The sequence below is a fragment of the Pezoporus occidentalis genome, unplaced genomic scaffold, assembly GCF_034315485.1.
Source record: "Pezoporus occidentalis ecotype Australia unplaced genomic scaffold, CSIRO_AGI_Poc_V1 ctg2, whole genome shotgun sequence".
In the NCBI taxonomy this organism is placed as follows: Eukaryota; Metazoa; Chordata; class Aves; order Psittaciformes; family Psittacidae; genus Pezoporus; species Pezoporus occidentalis.
This window is the reverse complement of record NW_026913855.1, coordinates 14,998,586-15,016,443: the sequence shown is the minus strand read 5'-3', so window position 1 is coordinate 15,016,443 and position 17,858 is coordinate 14,998,586. Positions and strand designations below refer to the sequence as shown.

The window sequence follows — 17,858 nt, the reverse complement described above, 5'->3', positions numbered from 1 at the left end:
TCTTCTGCTCTTTAAAGTATTTTCTCTTCATCTTGTACCAAAATATTAAGGAATGATTATAAAAAAAATCAGAAAAATCCAACTGGATAAAAAGATAGAAAACTGTACCACCTTCCCCCCACTAAACCCCACGAAAACAATAAACTTCAGACATTAGTTGTAAAAACATCCAGCTGAAAATTTTAGGCAGTAGTGCTTTTTTAAGGTGACTATGTTGTCATCTGAGCTTATGTCAAATATCCTCTGGTATTTTTTCTCACAATGGATCTTATGTTCTTTTTCCAAATTTCATTAAAAAGACTCCAAAAATCTTGACATTTCTCATAAATGAAGTAACAAGACAATCATCACATCTGTTTTCAGTGCATGAAAGGTAGATAATCCTATGATGTGACATCCAACTTTCTCAGCTACCTTTTGCCACCTATTAAGAAATACCTGCTGAGCCTGCGGAGGTTTGCAGGCCGCATGGAGGTCTGCAGGTCACTAGCTAAAAGCTGCCTGTCTACACAGTCCAAGATACTTATGGAAAACATTACTAGGAACAGGAAGAGGAGCTTTTCCTTGTAAGCTGTTTGCCCCTAGCAGCAACAAGAGCATAACACTCAACAGTTTCACTGGAACACTTGCAAGAAACACCTTGCAATGGAAACCTCCTTGCGTTCTTGGTGCAAGAAACCAGTTAACCTCATTGCTCCATCTGTTCAACTTTTGTCAACAGTTCTGGACCTGGCAGCAAATTCACAAGCAAGAGTGACATCGACCACTGTGCCGAAGACCTGGCTGAGGCCAAGTGAAATGCCTTCCTAGTGCTCGAATATTTCTTGAAAGCTTCTCCCTCCATGTGCCTTCCACTGGCCCTCCATGCAGTACACATCTCTGAGCTCACTGTAAGCAGGAAGCCCAAGTCCACAGGAAGTATGTGTAAAATTCAGTCTCACTTCACCACCACTTTCCGTTTTCATGAATGAAATGGGCAAAGTCAGCAGGGGAAGCTGGGCCCTGACATGACTGCTACCATGCTGTTTGTCCTCTATCTTCAAAGCATTGTGGAATTGTATTCATTTCCTTCAAAGATAACTGTTTCTACTTTTTAAACCAGCCAGAGACACAGTTTCTAATGTGGTCAATTTTTAAGACAGCACAGCTCTGTGTCTAACTCCTCACCTTGCATTTTTGAGTGCCATCTGAGAAGATTCTGGACCTTTAATAACAGTTCTGTGCATTTAAACTGCATTCACTAGTGACTCTATGCACAGGACAGAAAACGTGAGTGGGCTCTAGCCTCCCAGCCCAGCTGCACAGGGCAGCACTATGCTGTATCTCTCATATAGACCTGGTCACATCACTTCATTTGTCTGCCTCAGGCTCCATTTGTTGCTTGCAGAACATGGGAAACAGGAGTGAAGGTGCTGTTGGTTTAGAGCAGAGGAAAGCTATAAACCTAAAATACTGCATTTATTTGGAAAGTGTGGGAGAAGTAAAGAAAGTTAGGATATTCTCCCTCCTTAGAATACCAAGCAATCCCATAAGGAGTGGAGAGTATTAAGGCTGGTTTCTTGTGGCTTTGCCTCTCATGGGTAGGTGACCCCATGCACAGTAAGACACATGCAAAGACTGCCCTATGCTGGGAGCACTTGCAACAGCTCACACCCAGTGTACTCTCATCTGTGATAACACGAGAGAGCCTTTCCTTCAGAAAGGTCACCAATTGCTGTCGTCATCCTATATCCAACTGCCTGTTTCACAAAACTGCTAGGAGTTCAAGGATTTTGTGATCTCAACCTGTTAAATTTAGCTGGAGTGGCCAGAGATTTCCAACATTATTGCAGAAGAGACTGATAGTGTGCTCCAGAAAGAAAACAAACTAAAATATCCATCTGGCTGATGAAAAATTATGTTGAACTGGCAAAAAAAGGTAATCAAATGGATCTGATGTTAAAACTGGGAACTGCAGGGCCAGTTCTGCAAGGTTCATTAGTATCGAACCCAAGCAGTCTTGCCCAGGGAGGTTTATTTTACTTACGGTGGTTGGAAACACAGCTTTACTTTTACTTACTGTGAATAAGCACTCTGCTTATGAATAATATTAGGTAAATTTTCTGGGGAACTAAATTTTAATCTTTCCTCTGTTCCATTTCTTTAACATATTATGTTTACTGCTGTAACTTGTTTGTGATATTACTAAATTGTAACTACAGAAAGTGGGACAACATTTTGTTCCTATGCAAGACAGGAAAAGTGTATCTGTAGATTTAGGTACAGATAACAGATTCAAAACTGCTTCAGATGACACAGGACAAGTAGGTGTCTGGGGTTTTTGGGGAGAGGTGCAATAAAGAAAGGGTTTTTCCCCTGGAGGATCAAAACAAGGTAGATAATGTCAACATCAGGAACAAAGCTAAGCTTATGGAACATTCACAATCTTGTACGTGGCTATGTATGTCTTATTAATTTTGGTGAACAGAGTTTGTAAACATAAAAAAAAAACAAAAACCAGCCTCTAATTTATTTAGGATATTGTACCTCTTTGCATATACACACGTGTACTAGTGTGGGCTGCAGCGCAGTCTAATCTCTCCAGCATTAAGTCAGACCTAGGCTGAAACTGCTTTCAACCTCCAAAGATTTGTCATGACAAAGCTAGCATGCAAGTTTCATTTTCTAGCACCAAGCAGTGTCAATTTTAATATTATAGTGTCTTTTCCAACATTCCTCGATCTTACACCTAGGGTTTCTCTTCGGTGTCTACAGCTAGCGACTGCAACACCACATAACTTTCCTATGATCGCTGTCCTGCAGAAAATGAAAGTAACCCTTCAGCCAGTCTCTGCAGGATGGCCGAGGTTTGCAAGAAAACAAACTGCACAACTTTCTTTCAAATGGGCAAAACAGACACTGTCCTGCTTTCAGTAATTGCTGTGTTACTAAAGGAAAAGCCAATGATCATCACATAATTGCTTTAAAAGAAGTAGAGCAGTGTCTAAAAAGCTACAAACAAGTCTGGTACTAGACCAGGGACTCACATTTCATGCTAAAATGCACATGCCTCAACACATAGGTGTATTTCTAAATGTAATATAAACTAGATTAATCAAGGTAAGGCTTTAAGCAAAAATTAAAGATTTTGAAAATTGTCAAGGACCATTATGTTCCATTAAAGCTTATGCTAATTCATAGGACAGGCCACACCATTTCAACCTAGAAACCCCTCTGTAGGGAATCATCCTTCTATTGTATATGAGTGAGTAGCTTCGAGTTCAAAAATCTGCAGCATAGCATTTTCACAAAAACATCCAAACTCTATCGAAAGGTTTCATCCACCCATGCATGGACTACTTTTCTAGGCCTTCTCACAGTTATTACCAGGATCTTGTAATTATCTTTAAAACCAGACTGTTCTTCATTGTGAAAGTGAATTGTTCCCCCTGCTCTCCCAAGTTCCAATGAATGTGATTTTCACCAAACATTGACACATTTGTACTACAGAAAAATGTTTAATTAAAACAAACTGAAAAAAACCCCTTCAACCCCATTTGAATATTTTTTTTCAGAAATGCTTTCCACGTATCTTAAAAGCTTCCTTAAATTAATATCTGCTATTTAAAATTTCTGCATTTGAAAAATAACAGCTGATCTGCAGACAAAAGCATGAGGTATTCTGTTTTATCTTTTTTGAGCACTGAAGATTACTGGCATACATGAACAAATGGATGTGGATCCCCTCCACTTCAGATCCCTTCAACATCATGAGCAACCCACTGGAAGCAGGAAAAGACCTGTAACTTGGAGGGTTTCTGCATCATAAGGTTTTGCTGCAAAATCTCTCTATCTGAATAAGCCAGTGGGGCTTGCTCAGGCTCCAAACTATTCATGTTCTTAACTTCAGGGGCTTCAGGAAGTGAGCAGAAGCTCAGATTTGCAAGTTAAACACCCGCACAGCCAGAACTGTAATCCAAGCCAGTCAGCAGTACTGCTGTTAACTGTCTGGTGGAGTCAAACATTTCTCCTCTCCTCCCAGCTCTCCCTCTCTTTGTATTTCCAGAAGCAAGAAGGAGGATAAATAGGCCTTCTACATTAGTACTAATCACCTGTTAGTCACAGTAGTCTGAAAGGCAAACTGACACATCCACTTATTTTTACTGTTTCCAGTATTTATAGAATTATTTCTCCAGGACTATGAAGTAGATGCCAGTTATTACTAGAATCTGGCATGCAGAAGCTCATGTATATGAGAAAACATAATCAAACAATATGCAGCACGTTAAAGGAAGTTTATGACTTCATTCCCTGCCCTAATAGTTTGTTTTTATCTCCTGAAAATATTTACCACACCACCTGATTAGGTTGAGCTGCTTATGTATTTTGAAAATACAAATTATGTCATCAGTCATTCATTGTATGACAGTAAACTTGCAATTACGCTACCCCGCAGGCTTGCACAGTGCACCAAGGTAGGAACAACCCAGCTCCAAGTGACAGCACAGCATGAGACTACCCAGTCTTTACCGAACTTAAAGAAAACTCAGGAGATAGAACAGCTCGTGTCATGCTCCGAAGAGCAAACCTTGGACCGGCTCTAACCCTGTGCCAGAGGGAGCTGAGCTATGTCTCTGGTTTATCTCTGCAGGCAAGGTGAGCAGGAAGTGCTTGCAGAGGAAAAAGTGACTGGCACACTTTCCCAAGTGTATAACAATGCTACCTTAAGACTGATTTCTCAGAGTTGTGCATCTATGACAAGAAGTTACTGGACCTCAGTCCTATGTTAAATAAAACCTACCGTCTTTCTTTATCTTCCCTCTCCTACAGTTTGATTTTGAGCTTTTGCTCCTTATACAGAGCAGCACTGAAGATTTGGTCCTTTGTGTGTGTGTAGAAATATACACCCAGGGTGTCACCCTTCGCTGGGAGGAGGGGGATCCAATTCTTCTGGACTGTGACAGATCAACATAATTTGCCCTGTAACCACTGAGATTGACAGGCAACTTACGGACCTTGAGAAATCTACCCTTAAGCTTTTACACTCATCCTCAATTCTATCTCTATCACACTTAAAGCCCCTCCCTACACAAAACTGGCAATAATATCTGCAGCAAACTAGTAAGCAGAAAAGTAAGAAATTACAGTGTATGCATGAAATTCACGCTGCTTGGCATTTATTTCCAGTCTCATGTATCTATCGTAACACAATTAAACTATTCCCCCAATGCTAAACAGCTGGTTTCCTCTCTGTTGATGTGATACGCTATCTTGATTCACATGATACTGGATTCGCCCAAGGCTGCAACTCATTCAGAAAGCTAGCACAAATGCTATGTCCCATTTCAGATCCAAATGAGGCTTTAAAACATTAGCCTAAATCTGCATAAGCCTCATGCCTGACTCATTCAGGGCAGAGACCATTGTGTGAGCAAGCCCCTCTGCGTTCAGAAGTCCCAGCCTAACCAGTATGAGTGGCATGAGACAGGTAGCTGCAGAGGACTGCTCTTCTGCATCTCCTCATGATGTAGAAGGGAACGGCAATTGGTCCCACACAGATCTGCATGGTGCAGTGATCTATTTATACAGCTCTAGCAGGCTGAAACTGCATAGAAACTGCAGCCATCTTTTCAGCTCTCAAACCGAAGAGGGGTGGATGTCTTTAATTCTGATTCCCATGGTGTTCCCTGCAAAAATGACAATCATTTTAATTTTGTGGGGGGGACAGCTGCTGGTGTGTTTTGTATGTCTTTCTCTATAACACTTTCAGGACTCTTACACCTTAAGGATTATCACTTTGTCACTGAGTTTTAGATTCCACATCTGTCATTTCTAATATGGCCACCCAAATAAAATCCAGGATAAAACTTCTCCACTAGGTCAAGTTAGCCAGTAGGCACTATGACTTTCTCTCTTTTTCTTTTTTTTTTCCTTAAATATATGATAATAATGAAACAACAACAAAAAAAAAAGTAATTTAAAGTCATACTATATCCAACTGTCATTTGTAAGACTTTACTGTATTATTAGTCGAGCTTCTGGTGCCAATATAACCCACAAGACTGAAACTCGAGTGGTTTATACATGTTATCAGAGCCTTAGAAAAAAATGCCACCTTAGAAAGTGGGAGTATTTAATTTTCTATATTACTTTTGTACTAGTATAAAGCATTCACTTAATTTACATCAGTGACTTCTTAAGGTATTTGCAGCTGTTTGATCTTCTACAAGTAATCTAGTTTTTCTTTTTTCAGATCTAATAGTGCTGAGCTCTTTAGGGTTTGGTTGCTTTGTTTTGCTTTGTTTTTTGTTTTTTTTTCCTCTATTTTTCCAAACCAGAGCACAGTGTTGCAAATGCAAAATTGTAACCCCCACCCACCGAATACCTAATTCTTTTTGTGAAGAGGCATGGATTAGTCATGTTATTTGGTTAACAGCTGCCTGGTGTAGTGGCTGGTATGAGGTATCTGTATAAACACATGTCCACAGGCTGTAAAACAAATTTTCAGTTCCTGCAGAAAGGCTAAACCCCACTGAAAAGTGCCTGTGAAAGAATGCTGTGACTCAAATTCACCACAGCCATAGTTGTGGACATTACAAAGAGTTACACAGTACCAGTAATTGTGTACCATAACTTGATTACTGACTTTCCTAGTATTGAAAAAGCTCATAAAAAATGGACTGTTATCAGACCAAAACATGCAAGAGAAAAAAATAAAAACAAGAAGTCACTGGAATGAAAACTAATTAATTTTATAGGAGTTCTCCATCAGCTTGTATAGCTCCACTGCATCTCTGCTGTACTCATGGTTTGCATGTATGTGTATGCACGCACAGATACATACACACAATTTCGAGAAGTTGAGGACAAAAGAAAGAAATAAGTTTTATGAACAACCAACGAAGTAGAAATTGAAGAACTGATTCAGCAAACCAATTAACCACATGATTAATTTCCGTTATCTTCAGTGGAGCTTGACTACAGTTGAATTGTTTTGCTGAATGAGGGTCCTCAAAATACAGTGCTCCTCAATCCATTTATCTGATCATGGCTTTAGTCCTCTGAAAAGGACTACAGGTAAGGAAATGCTCAGGTTTAGCAAACTCGAGCCTTGTAGGAAGGAGTTTTACTAGTTAGGAAAAACTCCATAGTGGCCTCGTAAATTTTCATCACCTCTAGCAGTTTCTGAATAATGCAGTGGGCTTTCTGGCAGCTGTAATCTGCACAAGAAGTTCTACAATGTCTCAGCACTTCCTGGGGACTCAGAGCAGTAGGATAGCCTTGCAACACAAGCAGAGATTAATCATTTTCTAATGCACCGTAATAAATAATGTATCCCCCATAGTACATAAATTAAAGCTGTAATTCCATCCTGATCCTGTGATGACACCAGAAACCCAAGATGGAATTTCAGCCTCGTTATGACCAGTCAGGATACACGTTATTCCTAAGATGATGCTCTGAGAGTTGATAATGAACTGAGAAGTTCTGAAGGCATTACCAAAAAGAAGTGATGTGTAATTACAAGCAGAAAGCAAAAACTATTAAGTCAGATACTGTTTGCAGAACTTGCTAAACTAAGCAGTGAATCTCATCCCTGAAAAGCCCACTCAGCAGATTTGTAGCAAAGCAAGTAACGAGCACTACTACTATCAAAACCCTGAAAGTTGTTCTAGTATCACAGAGCAATGCCTCCATCATAGTAAACAGAAAGAAATTACATGCTAAAAATCAGGTTTGTACATTACAGAGTCCTTAAAATGCTGACTGTAACTCCTCCTACAAACGTACACAGTATTTTATTCGCAAGTCAAACAAGTACCCTACAGGTGCACCATGACAACCATAAAGTATCAGGAGAAAGTCACAAATCTGCATTCCCATTTGGAAAGAAAGCTACTGAACAAAGCAAAACATTCATCATAACAATTGTTTAGTCCTTCTGATGAATAAATATGTGGTTTACACACTGTAAATGATCTAAAAAGATTTCATGAAGAACATCATCCTAGTATTTTCCCTGCAGATAACTTCAAAAAATTTTATTAAGGCTCTAAAGAAATTTTACAAGTCTAACAACAAGAATTCTAATGGAAAAAAGTTTTTAAGTATGACAACAGGGAGCCAAAACAATTATCTATCTAGACTTAACTGCTATATTCACCCTGGTCTTAGCAAATCCCTCAAGATTTCAAGTAGGCCTGGAACCAGTTTTATTTCAGACACAAGAAGAAAATAACTTTCTGACCACCTTACACAAACAAGGCATGAAACTTTACAGGATCAGCTGTGGCCTGAAGTGGCTAAAGTTCTGACCTTTAGTTCTGACCTTTTTCACGCAATATTATTCACAAACTTACCTCTCCCCACGTTTTCTGATAATGTGAAATTCTAAAGTCATGCTCACTCTCTCTTGCTCTCCCCCTTTACAGTCTAGCTTACAGAGCTGTAAAACAGCGCAAGGAAAGGGAAGCCTGAAAATTATGGGGAAAAGTCAAACAAAGTGGTGCAGGAAGTTGGTATTTTTAAAAGCTGAAAATGTTTAAGCCTCGAGTACCTGGTTTTCAGTATCTGATGCTTCCCCACAAGCCACCGTATTATTTGTTCCTTACCTCCCCACTTTCCACTTCCCCTTTTTATAATGTAACATAAGGTGTTCAAACCTGAACACCTTGACTTACATTTCCTACATTCATATTCAAGCATTTTAACAGCAACGGCCTTGTATTCAAGGGGCCACTCACCTGGAGATACATAGTGATTCTTCCATTCTCTTTTAATCACTCTGGTAACTAGTAAGAGTTAAAATCTGAATATAATCATTTATGTCTATACATCTGCATTTAAGGACACCTGTTTTCCAAGAACCCATTTTCTCCCCTTTCACCTTTCATGACTATCCATACAAACAAAAAAGGTATCAAAAATCACGAGACAAGGACAAAGAAAGCAAGACAATCAATGCCTAAAGCTCCATGCCTCCATGGTATCACCTCTAAATAGCAACTTGAAACCTACTCAAGAGACTTACATAAGTCATGACTCAAGAACTAAAGCAATGAGTGTCAAAATATTCAGAGACAGTACCCTCTGCTCCTAGTAGTAAAGGAGTAACTGCTGAAAATATGTAGCCCTTGCACTGTGGGAAAAAAAAAGCAGTAAGAACTTAGAGATCCACAAAATCACAGAATGGTTTGGGTTGGAAGGAATGTTTAAAGATTATCTATTCCAAACCCTCCATTGCCATGCGCAGCAATACCTTACACTATATCAGGCTGCTCAAAGTCATCCATTCAAAATCATCCACACAAGCTAAAGCTACACACTTCAGTAACAGTAGTACCTTACTAGAAAACCTCCAATCAGATGTGATCTCAGAGGCTTGTTATATCTCAAATACTGATGTAAGCTCCAGGAAAAGTAGTAACATAATGCCCAAAGTATGCCTCCAACTGCTTTTACTCGGGACTCAGAGAAAGAGATGGTTTTCTATAGGCTCTATTAGTTAGTAGGTTACACTGCTCATGAAACACTGTTCATAAGGAATGGCAGTCTAACAGAGACTAAAAGGTGACCCTGTAAATAAATGTCAGCTGCAAAATCGAATACCTCTCCTAGTCTGAGCTGAACAAACACTGCTATATTGACAGTGTAAACAAAATGCTGAGAAGAGAAATAAATCTCTAGTGAAAAAGAAAGAAGGAAAAAACTCAAGAGGTAAGCAAAAGGGAATGTGAGAGGGAGGGCACAAACTTAGGTTAGTGTAACTCTGACTGACCAATGCAGACTCTTCTCATGCTCATCACCACACCATCTGTGCTTACATATAAATGGAAGGGTTACCTACCATGCTGTAATGTTCTCTTTCTTTGTGCAAATATCATTTTCACTTTTATATATTCCAAAGACTATGTGACTTATTAATTCAGAAATTAATCTAAAATGATGCTTATATACTACACACCAGATTGATTCACAATCTCATTGCACTAGTCATAGAAAACACATACTAGAAATCAATGTTCAGAACTCTTTCCTCTGATCCAGGAATTACATTAGAACACTTGCACTCTAAATTTAAAGATATCATGTACACTGAAGTCTGAGCACTAGCCTGTTAATTGGTTTTCCTTCCTTGCTCATTAGCTCAGCACACAACACAAGACATGTGGGTGAGGACTCACACCAGCAGCAGCAGTGAAAATTTCAGTGCTTGTAACCCAAAGAGAGGAGCAGGACTGTGTAATTACAAGAAGGAGGAAAAAGTATGATTAATGAGTCCCTATGCCTGACACACCACAACTTGGAAGAAATGCCAGCACTTGTCACAACAAACTGTGTGGCGAGGACTTCCCCACCAACACTATACCAAGTGATGTGGGTTCTTCACCACAGAATTCTATTTTCCCCCCTGGAAAAAGGAAGTTGAAGGAGGAAAGTCCTTTTTCATAACATTTTTAAATTATTAATTCTACTAACTTAAAAAGACTCATGGTTAATGAGTTGCAATACAGGCATTAAGAATCCAAACGCAGAAGCTCTTGCTTCCCATCCAACTATTGATGCTGATTTGCTTCTGACAAAATATAGGACAAATGAACATACTGTTAATGCATACTGTGTTAATTATTCTGCGGTGCCATGTAGTAACCCTGATGGAAGTTCAAACTAATTGTGACGGATACAGATAGAAATGGTACTATATATAGTTTAAATTTGTATTCAGTCAAGTTACAGCTATAGCATGGGAGGACCGAGTTGCAAGGCTGCACTACTGCCTAAATGATATCATCTTATGCTATTAGATTAAGTACTCTCGTGAGCTAAAACATTATAGAGGGGTAAGGTCCTGAAAAACTATTTGAATGCTGTTTTGTAAACTTCACTATAGCTCCAATTCTCTGTTATTGATACCAATTTAATGAATCAGTTTGCACTGCAAGCCCACACCAGGCTTAAAAAGTCAACTGGTTAGTGCACAGCGCTGAGAGCACTGTAGGGAGCACAGACACTTACAGACAACATGCTGCCAAAACAAAGCTTTAATTTAGAGGAAAAAATTCTGGCCTCTGGAACTGCAAGAACCGCCCCGAGATAGGAACTGGGAGTACATGGATAAACAGAAGCAATGCTATGAGTCTACACAAGAGTGATTTCCAAAACTCATCCTCCCACAGCTTTACCAAAAAGCAGCTGGGGGAGCTCAGCAGCAGCAGCCAGATGCTGTTGAGTACCCCTGCAGGGCCCTGAAATCAAGTAAAACCCTGCTCGATGCTCAGCCCAGCCACGCAGGACACCCATGCCTAGCCTGCAGCCCATGGGCTACCATGCTGACCGCCAAATGCCCGCTCCAGCCTGCCACCCACAGGCACCCATGCGCCCTCCAGCGTCATTTGGCCCTGGGGAAACACAGCAGGGGCAGGCCCACCCCAGGGCACCTCTGCTTCAGCTCCTGCAAGCCCACAGCACGTTGTGGGATGCAGTTCAAGCAGGGTTTATATACCCAGCCTCTCTGAAGACAGCAGATCCCACAGCAAACTCCACCTGTCAGAGGAGGGCCGGGGTTGAACCACTGCGGCTCAGACTCACAGAGGTGACACAGTGCACACCTAAATGTGGACATACCTAAACATATAAACTGTACATAGAAGCTCCCAACAAACCCACATTCACATGCATTTACAGCATACGGTCTTATTTTCCAATGCAAAAGTTTTGTTGCCTCACCCACGCTACCCACAAAAAGAAAAAAGTAAAATTAACAAATCTCCATTGGCTTTCCTCAATCATTAATCATATCAAACTAACAAACATTCTGGCATCAACGCTGTTTAAACAGCTTTCTCTCCACCCAAAATCGACTGGCAAATATTTTCACATATAAGATGACCATCCCACAACCCTGCTTTTGAACGCTAATCTAAACTGAGTTCTCCAAGCCAGCACAGTAGAATGTTCCTCTTTGGGAGGGGGAGTGCAGGAAAGAAATAAGAGAGGGGCCTTTAAGATGAAATAAAAATAGACTCCCTTGATCCCACCATGCCATGGGCCCAGACATTCTCCCTATGGGGGAAGAAAATGTTTCTTACTGCTGTGAGAGGTTTTGTAACATTTTTTCCCTTTATCCCCCCCCCCCCCCCCCCCCCCCCCCCCCGTGCAACTTTGCTTCCTGAAGAATGCTTTATATAAAAGACATGACATTTGGCAACCTAGCTCTGCTGCTTAGTGAAATTCTTTGGCAAGTGCCCTACGTGCTGACTGCATTAAGTACATCAGTTTACTTATTTATTTATTTAGCTAGGCAGAACTCAGAGGGAGCAAGCCATACAATTAATGTGCAGCATGGCACTGCTCCATCCAAAAAAAAAAGGGAGAGGAGCTGGGGAGGAAGGGGCTGGAGCCTCTCCTTTTGGGAAACTTCATCAAGCAAGAAGAGCTGGTTCTCCAACCTCAAAGGGCTCCTGCTGCTCTGGGGCATACACAGTGATTCTTGGATCTCAGGCATTTAGTGAACATCAATTAATTAATTAATTAAGCCTCAATTCCACAACAAAGGCAGGTATCATTACACGCCTATTTTGCATATGGGTAAAACGAACCGCGGAGTAAACCTAAGCCTGTGCCGATCTCGCCCAGTGTCCCGAGGCAGGAGGTGCATTACCTTGCTCTTGCCAAGGCGAGAGCCTCCGCAGTGAACGGCAGGAGGGAATGGCACCAGCCGCCTGCACACCCACACTTCCTCCCTCACGTCCCAAGTGAAACCAGAAAACAGAGAAGTCTCCACAGGCCACCATCTTCCAAGGATGCAGCCATGGCATGTGACTGTGAGGCACACGGACCTCCATCGATAAGCACTGATATCCTTTGCACCACACTGCCTGCCCATGACATACCTCAGTGCCATGTACAGCAAGTCAGGGACAGCACCATTCATATGTATCATCCATGGGCATGTTCTCACAAAGGCTCGTCAAAGACTTGAACAAGCAACCACTACTTCCTATTCAAATGCCATGCGTTGGGCAGGAGGGCCATATATTTGTGGATTGGAGTTATGGAGTGTATTAGTTTAGGCTTACAAGAAAACAAGATGCTTCTCATAAACAATGTAATATTTTGCTTATGATCATGATCAGCCCCATTTACTTACACCAGGGACTAATAAAGCTTGGCAGCACAATGCCAAGGACACCCAGCAATAGCAAATTCACAGCACCACAAAGTTTTCCAGGGAAACAGGAAGGTGAGATGGGAATGGGAGAGGACATAACATACCTGCCCAGAGACCAAAGCCAATGGCTAGCCAGTCCCACAAGCTTGGAAGTATGAAGCTTCTGCACTTAGCCACGTGCCCCTCTGATATTTTCAGGTCAAGCTGCTAGCAGTGACAGGCCCAATCTATCCAAGTCACACACACCACAAGGGAATGCTTGAACGTGGCCTGGTGCCTTCCATGGCAAGGAGCTACCAAGTCTCCAGCCAACTGCAGAACAGGCAGAGAAAAGACTTTTCTCCATCTCAGAGAGCTGAGAGAGAACTGGAGAGTCTGCTTGATCAAGTGGTGCTACTTCAACGGCGCAGATAAATCTATCATGCACTTAACCTTTGGAAAAATTTTAAGCAGCTTGGTCTAAAAAAAAAAAGCGTTACACATTTAGCACTGAAAAGTGTTTTCTACACGTCTAGAAGAGACAGTTGTGTGTTCCCATCATTTGTGTGCCCCAATGAAAAAAAGCATAATTTTGCTCCTAAAAAAGAAAATTGACACAGCAATCTAAACATGTTTTGCAAGAAGAGTATGACGAAAACTTTTCTTTCTTAAATGAAAAAATCTGGCATTATCCCACCTTCCTGTTTTAAAACTTTTTCTTAGAATTTCTGTCCCTCATTTCTAGGCTACATTCTATGATATCAAAGTAGTTACCACAACAACAGTATAGAAGCCCAATTCTACAAGGTTTATTCAAGGCAAACAAATTTTAACCAGACCGCCAGTTTTAGTAGAAGTTTGATGTGGCCAAGGGCTCAGGACAGTTAAGATAAAGAACTCAGCATCAGTTTAACTCTACAGCAATCTTTGCCAATCATCTGACATCAGTGAAGCACGTACCTTTGAAAAAGGATTTATGGATCTCAGTGCTGAAAAGGGCTAAAGGGACACAAATCTGTCCACAAAAAGATCACTGGGGAAATTCCCTTCACCTGAAGCAAGGAAATACCAGTCCTCCTCTTCAACCTGGAAACAACACACTAGCACTTCAAGTGGGGATTTCAAGCTTGGTCTAGTGTGTTACCAACTGGCACAGAGGATGCACACCTTGGTCTAGGAGCTGATTCGGGAATTACAGGCCAAGAACAAGAAAGGAAATCCTCAGCACAAGCTGTCTGAAGTTGTGGTCTCATTAGCCCAATACGCAGGCAAATTTGAAGAGGCTTTGGATCTGTGTGCATACACTACATATCTACATATGAAAGATGCACATGTCCCAGTGCAAAATCTCATACCAAAACATTAACAAATTTTATTTTAACAGAAGAAACAAGTAATGTATTTTAGGGCAAGCCTGGCAATCTCTATAGCCTCAGGTGCAGAGATGCTGTAAGGATTCAATTACACAGCCTAAAACTTAGTTACAGATGGTTTACTTGTGGAATCACAGAATCATTAGGGTTGGAAGGAGAAGGACAAGATTATGACAGGAAGACAAGACGCAGAGGTAAAGGGTCAGCTAGGACAGAACACATGAGAGAGGGACAAGACTGGGTTGTTTTTGGCTTGACACCTGCCACTTGAAAAAACAAGCATGAGTCATAGTAAAGGTAACTCAAAGTGTGATGTGAGTGCACTGGAGAGCTGAGCACACCACACTGCATGAGTCAGCAGCACAGATAAAAAGAGTGATAAGAAGCAGCAGATGCGACATGTTTTTACTAAAACGACCCTACAGGACACAGGCGTCCTTTGCTCTAATGAAGTGGTCATGCCAAGCTCGTGCTGGCTCATAAGCTTGCAATACCGTGAATCAAAGAACACTGCGCACAGTCAGAAAAGCAGCAGGCAAACAGGTGCTGACAGACCCACACGATAAAAAACACCAAAAAGCAAAGCAACAGCAACCCCACCACCATACACACACACCCTGACAAGTGCTCTGGGACACCACCCTCGGAACCGCTCAGTCAGCGGGGTGGGGAGGAAGAGAAGGGGGAAGGAAGCTGTCACTGGGATCATGGCATTCAACTGGGCCGACAGCCAGCTTTTCTGTTCCTGCTAGTCAGACTCTGCCTTCCTGGTGGGTGCCAAGGGCAGGAGGCTGCAGCACTGCAGCCCCCACCCCTGTCCAGCCTCTTTCTGCCTCACGGAGCCAGGAGGCAGCCGCAGCCACACAGCTCATAAGCATCTCTAGAAGCCGAAAGAGCAGCTAGGGCTATTTGTGGAGCTATACTCCAGCATACCTGCAGCTCAGGTGGCTTTGCAAAACACCAGTTTAAAGCTCCATCTTTTAATTGAGGATTCCAAACCCCATTTTGCTATGAAAGCGGAACATTTAGCCTCAAGAGACCAAGCATCATGTTCTTGGATAGCACAAACCATAGTCCTACACAAGGCCACATTACCTGTGAAAAGCAGCTGCTGCTCTGACCACATAAAATGACCTGCAATGGTGGTTCTTCACTGTCAGGAACCCTACTCACTGCACTTTTGAACCTGAACAGGAAAGACGAGGGCTCTCCGTCACAAGCTCAAAGAGGACAAAGATGTAAGGCAAAGCTCAAATCACCTTTCATCTCATTTCTTGGCTGAGGTAAAATTATACTCTGCCTGAGAGGGTATAAGTAAAATGCTCTATTTTTAGACACAAGATCCTGCTTCATCAGGTTCATCCAATTTTTAAGAAACAAACTTTGGCAAAGGTCTACATTTGAGGGGGATGAAAAATGACTTGTTTCGTTTTCTTTTAGTGCAGCTCATAGCATGACAAGCATAAATCTAGAGCAAATCTGCTTTAGCCACATATACATGCCAGCTGTTTTATTTGGGAGAGACAGTCCCTATATTCTAGCAAAATATATATATATATATATTTCACTTATCCCAGTCTGTCCTGCCAAAATAAGCATGTTGTGTCCAAGTATTTCAATGGAGTTAGAAGGTGTGTCTATTCCCCCTGCTCCAGACATCTTTATTTATAGATTTCAAAAGTTGGCAGGTATGCCGAGGAAGAGCAGTTGCTGAGCCTAACACACTCTGCACAGCAGCAGATCTGTTGTAACAGATCAACAGGCACAAGAGAGAGAGAGGAAAGAGCCATACTCTCCTTCTTTACACAGGTCCTTGCTTTCAAATGCAGCTTTATGGAGATAATGACAGTAACTGCGCGCCTGAAATAAAGCTGGACTGAGAGCCAAGGCTCATGCAGGCTCACTGACAGCAGAGCTTTGCTCTGCACTTTGGTCAAGGACTTTTCTAACCTAAGCATGTGCCTTCCAAGAAGTAGGTAGAGGAACTGCTCTCCTACAGACATTGTAAGCGTTAGTAAAGGGGGAGGGCGGTCAGCCTGTAAGAGAAACAGTGAAGTTAACTTTTCATTTCCTGTCAGTTTTAATCTTGTCTAGAGGTTTTGCTAGCTGCTACTTCCATTTTCTGGCCTGCCTGCAGAGGAACTCCTCTCTTTACTTGTTTGCAGAAGGTCCCTCTTAACTGCCTGCAGTTAGTGCCTCTGGTACTCCTGAAATCCACCCAACCCTGCCCACCATCCGCTGGCTGCAGCAGTAGTGAATCAGGCTGCAACCACAAATCACTGTGCTGACCTCCCTCTTGTAGCTCTATAAACAAGCATACTCCTGATTACAGCTTCCACTGGCAATCTGTTTAAAAAACAAACAAACAAAAAGTTCAAAATGCACAGGATTCATGGAAGTTGATGCACAACCTTTTTTTTTTTTCAGAGTCTAATCTGCTTCTATTTCCCCTTCAAGGGTCTGGCCATGCAGAAACACCGTTATACCCATTTTAATGCTGATTTTCACACACCATGGGCTCTTTGATTTTCTTTGAGCTCACGATGCCAGTGCTTCCATACATTCTGCAACTGATCCCTGAAAAGCACTGCACAATTTTCACATAGACACAATGTGTCAACTAACCCAATTAGCGACAAATTGTGATCAGAACTCAGACGCACACTCAGTGAGGACTCCTTTGTCCTCAGCACGGAAACGTGCTGCACCAACATAACTCCCATCACAGGGCTCTTGGGCCCTCACCACAGAGGCTGCTAGATGGTGACAAACCATCACTGATAGTTCTGCAAAAAGGTCTCTACGTCTCTTGGCCACAGCCCTCTGGCAATATACACACTTCTGCACATCTGCTTTCTGAAGAAGCCATCAGATGCACACATCCATCTAACCCAAGCTGTAAGACACAGCTAGGGAAGGGCGACATCCTGCATCAAAGGTGGCCAAGGATGGATGTCAAGCTAGGAGAGCAGAAAGTAAAGGTGTAAGCAATAGAGTGCAGAGCTCACATTGGTTAAGTGTTAACCAGCATAGTAGGTGCTAGGAGCAGTAACTTCTTCCTGTGTAAACTCTGAAAAGAGACAACGACGGCAAGTGTGCACAGCAAAAGAAGTCATAGCTAAGAGAGATGAAAGTGGGGGAATCACCTAATCCTTTGCCTGTGCCCATCTCTCAAGATTTATCTCAGCACCACATCTTTGATTTTATTCCCAGTTTCCAAGAACTGGCCTTCATAATATGCACTAGGTACAGAAAATGTGTTTGTCTCGTAGCTTTACTTCCAGCTCCTGTTTGCAATGCTCCCTGAGAAGAAAAGCACAAGACTCCCCAAGTGATCAGTGTTATCGCACTTGATC

General features: G+C 41.8%; 1 protein-coding gene across 12 annotated transcripts in view; it reads right to left on the bottom strand.

The window, feature by feature from the left end:
• ATXN1 (ataxin 1) overlaps positions 1-17,858 on the bottom strand; it is a 227,068-nt gene that overhangs the window by 170,989 nt on the left and 38,221 nt on the right. The window contains exon 1 of one of the 12 annotated variants that reach the window (XM_062617962.1): positions 13,255-14,200. The exons of the other annotated variants lie outside the window; for them this stretch is intronic. The gene's annotated coding sequence lies outside the window, so the exon portion shown is untranslated. Of the gene's footprint in view, positions 1-13,254; positions 14,201-17,858 lie in introns of those variants that run through there. 12 annotated transcript variants of the gene reach the window in all.